The sequence below is a fragment of the Oxyura jamaicensis genome, chromosome 9, assembly GCF_011077185.1.
Source record: "Oxyura jamaicensis isolate SHBP4307 breed ruddy duck chromosome 9, BPBGC_Ojam_1.0, whole genome shotgun sequence".
Lineage (NCBI taxonomy): Eukaryota > Metazoa > Chordata > Aves > Anseriformes > Anatidae > Oxyura > Oxyura jamaicensis.
Genome location: NC_048901.1, coordinates 7842088 through 7856412, shown reverse-complemented (window position 1 = coordinate 7856412; position 14325 = coordinate 7842088). Strand labels below are relative to the sequence as shown.

Here is a 14325-nt window from a genome sequence, read left to right as displayed (position 1 = left end):
GCGCAAGCACCGTCCCAGCGCCTCTCCAACACCAACAGGCCCAGGGCACCAAGCACCTCTCTGGGAAGCCTGTCCCGGTGCCTGGACGCCCTCACAGTGACAGGATTTCCCCCAGTGTCCAGCCCCAGCCTCCCCTGGCACGGCTTTGGGCCATCCTCTGGGCCTGTGTCTGCCTCCCCTCCTCAGGGCGCTGAGGGAGCAGCCAGGCTGTCGGCCGGGGCCTCAGCCTCTCCTCACAGGACAAGGCCTCCCTCCCTCCCTCCCGCCAGCTCTGCTGCCCTCCCTGGGTGCTCTCAGGAGCCTTGACATCCATTTGATGTCGTGGAGCCCCGAACTGCCCACGGTATTCATGGTGAGGCCGCACCGATCCTAAATATAGCAGCAAAGTCACCTCTGCTGACCAGCTGGCTGTGCTGTGTTTAATGCACCCTGAAAGGCAGTTTGTCTGCTTGGCTTTTCAGCCCATGCAAAATGGTACTTGAACGGTGTACAAAAAAATCTCATTCCCAATTTAATGAAACAGCCAGGTACAGTCATCTCAATTTCTTGTTCTATTGTAGGCCTCACAGTTTAATGTGGTATTTCTCTTGCTTCCCTTAAAATAAATTGCACCACATTAAGCCTTCAGCTAGATCCTGTTGCTTTGCTTACATGAGAAGAGTTTACAGTGACTGCTTTTATTAAGCTCCTAATGAGGGAGGAGGAGGGAAAAAAAAAGAAAAGAAAAGAAAAAAAAAAAAAGAAAAAGAAAAAGAAAAACCTTCAGCCACTTTCTGGTTACAGCTGCACACATTAAAAAAATACAAGCCCAGTGAAAGCATACATACAGCATCCAGTTAACGTGCGCCTAAGGTCCAGAATTTATCTCTTCCTGACAAAATTTGCTGCATCTTACTAAGGAGAGGTATGTTCGTACTAACAATTTAATGTAGCAAGAGTGTGTGTCCTAAGAGAAGTGATTAATCTTAAGAACCCATTCTTCTGTGGAATGCCTCTTGGATTCACAAGGATCAGCAAGCCAATATGAAAAACAATAACAACGTAAATCAGTTTTCGTATCGTGTTACTGTTACTTCAGCTAGAATTCACCACTATGAAGGCAGGTTGGAGTAATAAAAACAGAAATAGCTCAAGAAAACATGCATTTTTTAAAAGCACTACTTCACTCACAACAAGTACAGCAATTGGAAGGAAGACTGACAGCTACCCCTTTGATCCAAGAACCAGTTTTTATGCAAGCTACCGTACTCTTTGGGAAAAAAATAAATCAAGTACTTCAAAGACAGCAGCAGACATCATATGAGCTACTGAGCCCTCCTGCACAAGACAACAGAATTTTACTGCTCCTCTTGGTGTTTAGCCACGGTGAAGTCAGCGGCTGCCCTCTCCATCAGTACCGTCACTGCCAAGAACGGCAGCTGCCCAGCTCAGCTCTACAGCATGGCACGGCACACAGCTGCCTCCCCAAAGCACCCAAAACCCACTGCCAACTCATTTCTGGTTACAGCACATCTTCCAGGAAGGCCTCACCACTCCTAAATGCAGAACTACAGTTGACCAAAGGCAGCAGCCATCATTTCCTTCAGTGTAAACTTAAACTGGGTACTTGTATTCATCATTAAAACATTATTCCACATTGTTCGTATGCTGTCATCTACTGCATCTTTCAGTACCCTGGCTCTAGATATGTGTTTTTCCACTAGATCAAGCAATTTTCTAGAGCCTAGGCACGGCACCAAGATCATGTCTCAGTTCCCTTTTTGATGAGCTAAACAAACTGGTACATGAGTCTCATACCCAAACACATCTAAATAGCGTAACTTATTAATACAATACACATGCAAAACCTTCATATCATGGAGGAAATGAGACTGATAAAGAGCACAAGCCACACCTCAAACTATTTCAGAACTTCAGAATAAGCTATTTAGTATAACCGTGACTTTACTTGCATAAGCTGCCATTAACAAAATGCCTATGATTGTAAATCATTACTGGCACTACCAGCTGGCAAAATTTAAGAGTATACTACGACTCTTAAGGTATTTTTGCTATTCTCTAGATACGTCTGTACTTCTTTTCAGCACTTCTTTCAAGGTAATTTTATTTTATCCACATTTTGTCCACATTTCAACGTGGACACAAGGACTGCATCAGCTGTCTTACATAAATGAAGTAACACACTTGATATCGTCATTGATTGCTTTAGCCATGCACTAACATCAAGATCTGTTGAACAGTTCCAGTATTAGAACAGTCTGGATCTGTTTTAATACTTTGTGAGGAATACGTCATTACACACTAGCACCTTCTTTAAAATTCATTATCAGCTTATTCTATCAGGTCTGCAGCATGCAAAAGCTTTAATCTGATTCAACAGGGGTTTCACAACTCCGCAATACATAATTCTCTGTGGTCTGACCCATTTAAAGATGTAAATGGGGGGGAACCTTCTATTTAAGAATGGTAACTTATTTTAGAGAAAATGAAAACCCTGAACAAAACAAAATTCTCTGCTGTAACAGGAATGAACAATTGAGAGAACAGAAAAGATCAAATCAATAGATTCAGAAAAGACAGAAAATTGTAAAATAAATGTCTATTTAAAAATGAAATAGATTATATGAGACAGCTTCTCCCTTTGTGAAAATTTCTAACAAATTAAGTCCCCAGCAGTTCACAGCCCTGCTTGTTTCTTTAGCACCGAATGCCAGCTGATTCCTTTTCATTAACCAGACTTCTCTCTTGCCATTCAATTACTTTACTGATCCTTCTTCCTCTTCAAGAGCCTACTTCTCTAGTAGACATCTGCATCCTGCTGGGGAAGACGAGGGCAGCTGCTATCATTAGTCTCTACTAGCTCCTAAAACTACACTCTACTTTGTGACTGGTACATTACTTTATTCAATGCATTTTAACACTCTGCTACAGATCTTTTTCAGAAACTGAGCAGAAATTGTTTTTAAATAAGGTTGCTGTACTTAAGGGGCTTCAGAGATCCAGCATAAGCACAAAAGCTTGTTAGTACTAATGCCTAGTATCTGAAATCCTAGTTCTTTCTCCATATTCAAGGAAATCTTATGACTCAGCTTCTTTCCCTGGTGTGCTGTTTAGAGTCACCCCACCCACTCATTTCCCCACAAATCTTACAGCTATACTGCAATATGGTATACAGACAAGCATACCGATGCCTCACCCAGTCCTTGGTAAGCCTAAATACATGTATATATTTACAATTCCACCACAGAAAGTAACTTGTATCTCTAACGAACTGTTCAAGAAGAACTTACTTCAAGCTTTGAGAAGTGCTGTACAACAGTAATGCCCACTTCTAGTGAGGCTGAAGGTGAAATAAATTTTAACCTGGCATTATAGTCAACCCCAGGATGGCTCAGATGCCTTTACCACATCATCACAAAACCCAGAATATTTGTTACATGATAGAAAACGCTGCAATTATGTACATGCCATTCTACTCACCCTTGGAAGCAAAAACACAAAGCTAGTCTCCATTGTAACTATTTCTGTTCTACTGAATTGTTCTCATTCCTTCCTAGAGGTTTGCCTTTCATATCAGATTTTTTTATATGCATTTAAGAGTTAATATTGAGAGGCAAGAACTGGCAAAATAGGAGGTAGAAAGTACACTACAAGTTTAATCTCTGCCTTCACATGTTGCAATACGGTCTAGTGTACATGTTCCAATCACTTAATAGAATTGTATGAAGTTTAACATCAAAGCCTGCACAAACGAAGCACAAGAAACCCCACCAGCACCACAATATCAGGGCTTAGTTTTTAAAACAGAAAGCTGTTGCAATGGACACAAGAAAAACAGATTACCTGAAACATGAGTTAATTACTTAAGGAAGGAAGCCACCAGCCATAATTATTATTACAAGATAGGAAGGTAAAACGCACATGCACTTTTTGGAGGTCTTCCTTTTAAGAGAAACTGAAAACAGCTGAGCTACAAGAACAATCCTGTGGCTGCTCAGGGTGCAATCTTCTTCAGAGAAAGAAGGCGTTAGGGTTAGCGTTAGGTCAGAGGTTGGACTCGGTGGTCTTGGAGGTCTCTTCCAAGCTAGACTATTCTGTGATTCTGTGAATATTCCCTCAAAAAAACAAAAAAAAAAATCATACTCAGTAAAGCCATTTGTTAGAAGTACAAGTAACAAAGCTAGGAAATAAATTTCAGAATGGATTACAAATTTGCCCAAACAGTAAGCCACAGTAAGAACTACGTTACAGTATTGCTTTTTAAAAGCGTTAAGAAAATCAACAATATTTTGCCCACAGTTCCCTTACTTCCTTTGGAGACCAAGTTTGGTGGCCTGCTAGAAACTGTTAATGTTCAACCTGAGTCCATCCAAGTTCAACACATCACAGCTCTTCATGTAATTTATTTGAAGAATGCCAGGATCATTAATAAATACAACCTACACAGGAACAAGATCACTTAAGGAATGACAACGTTAAAACATTAAGTTAATGGGCTATTAAATAACGATCCAGATGTAGCTCAGGATCAGCCTAACACCACCCAGTTAAGAACTAGGAAGATATATTGGGGAGTGTCCATTTTACCTAAATGATTCTTACCAGGCACTGTCCAAGGCAGAACACGAGCTACACCTCTCTGCTTTGACATGGCGTGCCTGTTAGGGCTTCCCTTCCAAAAGAATGAATCTGGGAGTTCACAATTAAAGGCTTTTTATGTTAGACTACCATACAATTCACCTCAATCCCAACAGTCATTTAAAAACTAGCTGAGATGACAAGCAGTCAAGTATAGCTTAATGTCTCTAGGCTTACTTTTGTGCATTAGCCTGACATAAGTAGGGCAGAAACCCAGTAACAACATGCACCACAAGCTGCACCACAAAAAGATGTCGAGTCAATTGGTCAAACCCTGAGAGGTGACTCGGAAACCACAGGTGACTCCTCATTTCTGCCGTTTTTAACGCTACTGAGAGATCTCGTTGGCACGACACGAAGATTAACAAGTAAATTATTCTGAGATCAACTCTCATGAATCCAAGCTGATTCCTGCTACATGAAACCGAAAGAACTTGGCACTTGATTCAATGATTACATATCTCCTCTGTGCAAGGGAGTTCCTGACAAATAACCTGTGGGAGTTACACACTGAGTCATGAAGTGGGAGAGGGTAATCAATAAACAAGTCAGAATCATGACCCCACCGTGTTTGTGAATCCTTTCCTTCTAGTTTGTTACATTCTCATTCAGTAAAGAGAAAAAGCTGCTCAGTAGATTTTGTCCTTCAACCATCTCTTATCTAGTGCTAGGAGCTGATGTACAAGCAATATCTGAGCTGATCCATAAGGTCACCACTATTCATCTGACAAGTCTGCATTCTGTCAAACCTTTATTTTTTCCCTGGCACTCAAGACACAGTTTTGATGACAATACAAAGAGTTTACTGACACAGCTGTGTTGCTAAACCCTAGAAGTGCAGATACAGCTTATATAAGTTAAAAAAAAAACACCACTGATCATTGTAACAGGACTTGCCTGGTGTAAGTACATTATAAATGAGCGCTCTTTCTAACGAGCACTGGTGCCACCACAAACCAAGCGTCCAATTTGCCCAAGGCAGATGCAGAGATGGTTTTTAGTATGGACCTTCCAGCAAGCTTATCCTCAGATGAAAATCCCTGCTTCTTCCTGAGAGCACTGTATAAAGGACAATGTGACAGATGGGAAAACAATGCTAAGATCAGCAAAAGCCAAGGCTAGCCAGAAGAAAGCTCTCTTTTTCCCTAAAATACTCAAGACCAGGAATTAGTTTTCACATGGCATCACTTGAAACAACAAAAAAACAAGACACGTTATTGGCCTGAAGACATCTATGACGTTCAGATGTACACCTCCTTGCCTCCGAGATGTCCTTGTGTTTACAAGAAAAGGACTTAGGAAAAGTAGCTGGCTGAAATTTAGCCTGTCATGGGTTCAGGAACAAGAATATACATTAACAGTATCTCCCTTTTTGACTAAGTTTTGAACTCATTATTGAATTGATGATTAAATTATGTGCCATGATAAATAAAGAAATCAAACAAAAAAAGAACTTTAAGGAAGTCTAACTCTCTTCTTTCTTCCAAGAACAGAACCAGCCCCAGTGATACAGAAACTCCAAAGTCATTTCAAGACAATGATACACCTAAACTGCTGTATGGAAGTCTCCTTTATGCAGTTTCTAACAAATCAGCTGTTTCCACTGCCAGGTCACACGTTTGGCCTACATCTGCGAAGTCGCAAATGGATTTGACTTCTGCTACCTCAACCACATCATGCCTACAATGCCAAGACAGCTGTGTTCCTCTTGGGCAAGACAGAGCACAGACAGATATATTTAAGGGCAAAGACAATGCATGCTAGCGTTAGGAGAACCATGTGCCGTAACAACAGCACAAGCCTTCACGAAAAATTAGGTGAGCACCAGAATTTTAACTCCATGCCATTGTATTTTCCTTCTCTAGCAAATATTTTGGGGCAGAGGGAAGGAAATTTCACTTTAACCCCTCACTCCATGTTATTAAATGCTATACAGCATAGCAAACAAGGAGAAAGATCTAGATTGTCCCCCAAAAAAAGAGTCCAAGCTCTTGTCATGCCAATGTAGTTATGAGCCATTGTGATTACCCACCAGGCATTCACAAAACATAACTAAGAGCAGCGCTGCAAACAGCTGGTACTTTCTGTATAGGAGTCAGCATCTCTCCTGCAAAAATGCTTTGAGAGCAACCAGTCCAGAGACAGCAGGTAAGAAATAGGACTTGGAACAAGCAGCAACTAATATTACGCCAACTAGCACTGGAAAAAATGAAGCGTCTCTGAGGGACAGAGTTCCCCTTATCTGATCTGCTATGAAAAGCTGGACTGGAAAAAGGAACTATCAGATTGTTTCACAATACTAAAATAAGAGCTCCCAACTTTCCTCTAACGCAGTTACTGTATAAAGCTACCAAGAGAAACTTGAACACTAGCAGAAATTATCATCTCTAGAAGTTTATGCAAGGAAATCGGGTAATATAACCAGCACCTCTAGAAATTAAAAAAAAATGCACCTAGCAAAACTCACAACCTTCGTAAACTGTCAAGTTATTCAAAAGCTTTAATTGTCTCAAAAATATTTTCTATGCTAAAAGACTTGTAATCATGAAGGTGAGACAAACCACTTTCCAAAACATTTTCTATACTCTAGTTCCACTTTCAACAATAAAAGTAATTCCCGTATTAGAAAATGCCTAATTTAAGAAGGACTGGATAAAATCATGCTTTTGGGACACTGGCTTAAGACCAAAACCTAAGGCTTGGCTGCAGTAAAAATGTACTATTGGTTATAAGTTCTACAAGATAATCTGTAATGGTATGGTTAAATTCTGAAAATGACAAAAATATAATGCGTGCGGTAACTATTTCAGAATCTGATCAACTACCCATGAGAGACAGAAGTAAAATTGGGGACTTCATACAATTCAGATAACTATTAATTTTACTTATTTTTACTACTGAGTCAAAAAACTTTAAGTAAACTTAATGTGAAAGAGTGCATTTTATTGCTTGTCAAGCTATCCAGATTTCCCTTTTAGCTCCTAAAATATATTTTTTTTAATTTTCTCATTCAATACGGAACACAAAGTTCTCAAACTGCAGTTTAGTTTGGTTATCTAACCTACAGACTTCGTGCAAAGTCAGATTTTCTCAGTTTTGATATAAATGTTGGAGGCACAAATCCACAACACTCAGAGTACCGTAATAAACAGAAGTGACAAGTTGTAGAAACTTCCGCTGTCCTTATCAAGGACGTTTAACACTTGCAAGGCATTCTGAAAGTTAGAAATAACGCATTTACAGACTGAAGATTCTGTATTTGTGGCCAATAACCATCCTCCTTGTTCGCTGAAGTGCTCGAGAACAGCTAATTCTGAGACACAGATTTGACATTTCTTTCTCAATTTCATACCGTTAAGCTCTCTATCTGCAAAAATACACGAGGGGTGACTGCCAGTGCCAGTGAGCGCACAACTACTCTTCACAGTCCGCTCCAACCACTCGACGGTAGCAATGCAGTGCAGTTCCTATGGGAAGCAAAACAAGCCTTGCACGGTCAGTCTCAAGGGAAAAGTATCATCCATCTTCTGCTGGAGGTACATTATAAATCCATGCTTATATGGCTCTTGGGTTTTTCATGTACAGACACACGTGCACATATGTACGCGGAGGTTCCCAACAGCAATGAAAGCTCAGAAAACAGAGTTCATTTTCCTTTAAGCCAGATAAAAAAATGTATACAAAGGCAAATAGCACACGATCCCTCAGCTAAGTACAAAGAACAAAGAAAATTGAGAAAACCTTTCAGAGAATCCAGAGCTTTGGCACATCCATGGGTCTGTCAACCGTAGGATCCTGTACAACCGCTATGAAGCTTTTGTGACTTTTCTTGGAAAATGTTTCAGGTTCATGGAACGAAGACGCTTTCTTGGCTCCAGGGATGTTGATCCCCGCACCGCAGCACGTGGTGTAAGTCTCACCGCTCAGACGGCACAGCTCGGCCAGAGCCCTGCCCCAGTGCCCTGCGAATGGCTGCGGCTCCAAGCAGGAAAACTGTTTACTCCGGCTCCACCCTGTTACAGAGCGGGCAGAGTTTAAATATTGCTCAACCTCAATTATGGATGTAAAACGGAAACATATTAGTCAATACCGATGAGTCAATATGCTGCTTTTCTTAGAGATTACAAATCTCAGTCACCACGTCCAGAGGAGCGCTCGCCAGGTACCGCGGGGCACTGCCAGGATGGCACCAAAGGAGCGCGGCCGCTTCCCCTCGCCCACCGCCCCCAGGGGCCGTGCGGGTGGGCCTCGGCTGCTCTCAGGCCCTGTTTTAATGCGGGCTCCAGCTCCAGTGCTTAGGGAGCCAGGCCCCCCGAGCCCAACACTACCAGATTTTAGTTTTCCTCTTTACCTTGATTATGTCGGTTTTCCTCAATCGTGTTTTCCTAAGAGAAGCCTTCATTCATTCTACTGATAGACTAGCTGCTGAAGAGATTTTTCCATAGGAACTTTTCCTAGTTTGATTCTTAAGTTGGAAAGCATGCAGCAAGGCAGAGGACAGCAAGATCAGGTCCCTCAGTCAAGCCCAAGAACTGTCTCATTAGACAAGACGCTACCCCAGTGCCTAACAGTGCCCAAGTATTCCTCCCCTCCTGGGAGCCCAAGACAAGATCCCCAGCCTAACAGCTAATACGTTGGCCAAAACCAATGCATCAACACAGCCCAAGGGGTTTCCAGCTGCTCCTCCGGAACATCGCAAGCCTCCTGCCCATCTTGGTCACATCCCTTAAAGCACCTAACACACCACCAGACAGACAGCCACATCTAGGGAACCGAATCTCACACCGTGAATGGAAGCTGCCAGAAAAGAAGCTTTGAAAGCATAAGCTGTCGAGTGCCAGATAACACGCTCTACATCACGAACCTGAATGCAGGAGAAAATTGTTCATGATTAAGCATCATCACCTGAAAAAGGGGGGAGAAACACCACCACCCTGTGAAGAACAGTGGGAAATTTGCTTTCATTAGTACCTATGAAGCCACAAAGAGGGACCTCAGTCCTTCTTTCCTCAGAAAACTGACCAAATAAGATACAATAAAGCAAACACCAAATACTACATCGTGACTGAACAAGTCACAATGGGCAAAGGATGCCCATTCACTGAGCATTCCCTTGTGCACTGACTGAGCAAGTGGTCCTGCTGGAAAAAAAAATGAAAACAATCAAACTTTTTGTACCATATCAGCGTAAGTGAAGGAAATTGATGTTCTGGTTATTTCAGAGGCAACTTTTGAGAGGTTAACTTTACTTTCTCAGTGTTTTCCTAATAATGTGCTGAACAAAGCCTTTATCAACAAGTGCATCAAGGTCTCTGCTACCAGCTCTCTTTAAATTCCCCGTGAAGTTTCTCCATCACTGCCAATCTCTGCTCAGAAGAAACTTAGGACTCGATTAGCAGGTGTTACAGGTTAGAAGAGCGAAGCATTCATAAACTGTGTGGGAGAGGCTTCCCGGCGCTCATCCATGTTACATTCCCTGCACGTCAGTATCCCAAATGTCTCAGGTAGAACAAAAGCCCCCAGATTTTCTTTCCTAAAACCTTATTTCTCTGCAAACAAGCCTTCCTTCTGCTTTTCTGTTGATGTTTTGATCTACAGGTGATGTTATACACCAATTAATTTTAAAAAGCTGTTAAAAAGCATCAGGCAAAAAAGATCTTCTGACATACTTCTATATTAGAAGTATGATCTACTAAAGCAGTGACGTGCATGTTTTACATGTACTAAATATAGTAAAATAGAATGACGTAAATAATTTTTGCCTCGTTTCCACCACTGTAGCAAGAGCTCCCCAAACTGCTTACCCGGGGCCAGAGGTCAGACTCCCCTGCAGCAGGATGCTCCGAAGCACGAGCAGCACAGACCCACCGCACCGCACGGGAGGCTGCTGATACTTCAATGCCTACGGATTTTTTTTAAAGCAAATCCCTCAGCAGATACACTGGGAAGATGAGTACCTCAGAACAAAGACGTTAAAAAGGTACCCAACCATGATAAGCCTTTCTAGGCGAGCCAGAGAAGCAAAGAGAAAAGCGATAGCAAAAGCAGCAGCAGTCTCCTGTGTTTTACTACAGCTAACCTCACAGGAGGCAAGGCCTTTCACATACTCAGATAACCGAATATAAGTACTTCTCTTACAATCACACACTTCCAATTTTGTGAAAAGTTGCCATTAGTTCAGTTTAATTTCTAGCCAAGTCATATCCTAGCTATATCAATGTCGTGCTTCCAGTCTTGCAGTGTTTCAGTCAAACTTTTAGTTAACGGATGATGTCTCGTTACTGAAATAATGTATCGATATAAATTGACAGGAAAAAAACCACAATAGGGTAAGGTTCAAAAGCAATTAATTTTTCTAGGTGAGATATTGAAAGTATACCTGAACATTTTAAAATAAGTCCAAGCAGCAACTCCTAAATAACTTCATCAGAAGATATTTCTGAACTTAGCAAACTGAGTTTCGGTATTACTAGAGCTCTGTACTAATTCCAGCCACTCCTTTTTTGAGCTCTCTTTACAAAGACATATTTAACTTTTCAGAAATTAATTCTCTAAGTGTTTGAAGGGAAGGGAAGAATTACAAAGCAAATGGATCTTTAAAAATCAACTAGGTATTTTACCAGGAGGAGTAGATTTTTAATAAACAGAAGGATTAGCTAGAACATTCAGTAATGTCCCCTCTCATTTTATGCCCTTGTGGATGGACTTAAAACGTGCTTCTTTTTAGCATATTTGAAATTCATGGTCAGGAACTTTTTATAGTGTCTTCTGACTATGAAACATTAGCTAGAATACACAGAACAGGGGAGTTAAAAAGCAAATTGCAGTTGTTTATTTAAACCTAAGAAACTTACTTTCTAAATGAATGTTATCTGAGAAAGGCAGGCCATGAAGGTTGCTGAGGAATAACCAGTTATTCCTGTAAACACACAGCTTTTTGGCTCTCTCCAGTTTGGTTCAAACCCGAATTCAACCCTTCACAAAGAGCACTTAAAATGGGGACAACCAAATGTGTCATTTTACCGTGAGGTGGAATAGCGAAAGCACGTAAATCTGCTCCGGCTAAAGAAAGACCAAACTCACATGACACCGGTTTAAGCCTTAAGTACTGCTGAAGCATGCATGTAAAAGCCTACATCAAGTCCGTTAAAATAATTCAAGACATCATCATCTTCTAATTTAACCGGGACGTTTGTGCTTGGGCTGGGGGAGGTGGGGGGAAAGAGGCAGGGATCTCAGCGTAAAGTTTCACCTCCCAGCAGAAGACATTTGTGTCCCTGCGGCCGATACCTCTGCACCTCGCAGTGCAAGAAGCACGACACTGAACAAGCAAACACGCAGGGACAGGGGGAGCTCAGGCAGAAGGGACTGAGCGCAAAGCTGCCAAACAGCTCGTCCTAATAAGCACCCTAAATTAGAAAACAAATTAGCAACGTGACATTTTAAAAGTTCTCCTGCTACACCAGCGCAACCTCAAGCACTCACAGCAGCAGGAATTTTTCACCTTGCTCAAGGTTTATCTACAGTTACAAAAACCTACAGGTACAGTGAATGCTAAGACTTAAGATCACTGAACAACCAGAGTGGTTTTGGTTCAATGTAATTAATACCTGGCTACAATTTGCAGATAAAAAGAAGTGGTAAAAGTGCACACAGCTGACTATTTCCATACCAGAAATTGTTAAACGTACACGATTTCAATTATACAACTTTGAAAATATGATATTCAAACTGCAACTCATATTTTTGCTTTGCACATTATTCACATAAAAGAGCTGCACACTGTTGTGGCACTATTAATTTGGAAGGAGCAGATGACTCAAATCTTATTTTTGATAGAAAGCTGCAAGATGCCTCCAATTAGACAGAGGTAATCACACTTTAATAGCAGCTCTTGTAATTAAATCACTTTATAAAGTGTCAGAATTACAGAAAAGCAGGGCCAGAAGGGAATTCAAAAGGTCATCCAGACTCCTTCCAATCCCCTGCTTCAAGCTAGCATCAACCCTCAGCATGCCGTTCCAAAACTCTACATGTGGTAGAAAACAAGACAGCATTTTACCTAACATCTATAGCCTCCAAGTACGTAACAGGTGTTATCAAAGCTTTGAGAAACATTTAATACAAAAATTCAGGTCACAAAGAAGCTCATTTAAAAAAAAAAAAAAAAAATCTGCACAAACTCAAACAACACAGAGCTGATTCAGAAGTGAGGGCTCTGGGCGGTAATTCCAGCATTCACAAAAACACCTTAAAACTAGGAAGTGCAGCACACGCAGCACAATAGTAAGGTCTCATTTGCCTACCATCGGTTAATTAATAAGAAGGTAACTCGCTAGCTTCCATGATAGAATGCAAAACAGATACCATTCCCTCCTGAATAAATGTTTCGTAAAGGCAATCAAGGAATTCGAAGAGGTGGAGTTACCTTAATATTGTCACACCCCCCCTGGGAATACACATTTGCCTGTGCTTGATAATACCCAAACAGCATAATTATCTCTCCAAGACATATTGTCATGAAGTATTACTTAACTGGCGCTTTTACTTAGTCTCCTTTATTTGTAAAAATACATCCACAGTAAACGTGAACTCCGTTCTGTAGCACTGCTTTTCAACACTCTGTAACCATGCGTTAAAAGCCTACGGAAGGCATCAAAGTTTCAGAGCTCCGAGTCATTATCAGAACACAATCAACTTGAAAAATAAGCGTTCTCAGCATTTAGAAGCATTCAGCAGCACGTTCCTGCACACATACGAACTCCAGACACAACCTCCTCCTGTATAAAGGCACCTCTTTGGCCCGAGCAAAGAAAATCCCTACCACCACCACCTACACTGCACTACCATCAGGATGAGCGTTTGTGTACAAGAAAACTTGCGCCGAGTGCATGCTACCTGGCTGACTCAGGAGGTCCTCGTGTCACAAGACAACCACAAAGCTGGCTGTAAAATACTTCCTACAGCTGTGAGTCAATGCCAGACAGAAGCCTACCAAGACATGTGCCCTGGTGCATCAGGCCGCTCTTATGCGGCAGGTAAGCTGTTGTCATTGCTCAGGGCAGCTTAAAAAAGCCACTTCTGACACCAAAACAGGTGCCATGGTTATTCTAATTCTCGTGGTATTTCTTAACCTTTTTTCTTCTCTCCAGTTCAATACATGTGCCACATCAAGAGGTATTAGGTTATACACGTTAACTGAAGTCACACGGTGTCTGACAGGGTAAAACTCTGCTATTTACAAGTTTAGATGCTGAGGTGCAAGCTCAGGATGTGACACTTCCTCTGTCACTATGATTTCAGGAGCTCCTAGCACTGAAAGGAAGACCCGTTTCCTGGTGATGAGCTACCACGCTGAAAGGAAAACACCGGGCCTTGCCTTGCAGTTTCTGATAGGTAAGTTTAAAAGCCACACACACAAAAAAGCTCCGCAGTATCTTGATGCTAATCAAATTTCGTTTCTGATCTACATTTAAACTGCTTCTCCAAGCATTGTTACTCGCCTCCCTGGAACGAAGGAGCCTAGGTCACGTAATTTAATCTTTGACTCACCATGCAAATTAAATCACACCATTCTCATAAGACAGCATACAGCCTTTAAATAAATCATATGCACCTGGCATGGTCGCTTCCAATGAATTTACATTACGTTTAAGAAAACAAACAAGAAACACCGAACGCTTCCTA

The 14325-nt window shown here is 41.4% G+C and overlaps 1 protein-coding gene across 1 annotated transcript in view; it reads right to left on the bottom strand.

Annotated features, from left to right (window-relative positions):
* Window positions 1-14325, bottom strand: part of CAB39 (calcium binding protein 39) — a 40207-nt gene extending 25882 nt beyond the window's left edge. Inside the window, exon 1 of the mRNA XM_035334536.1 lies at window positions 14304-14325. The gene's annotated coding sequence lies outside the window, so the exon portion shown is untranslated. The remainder of the gene's footprint in view (window positions 1-14303) is intronic.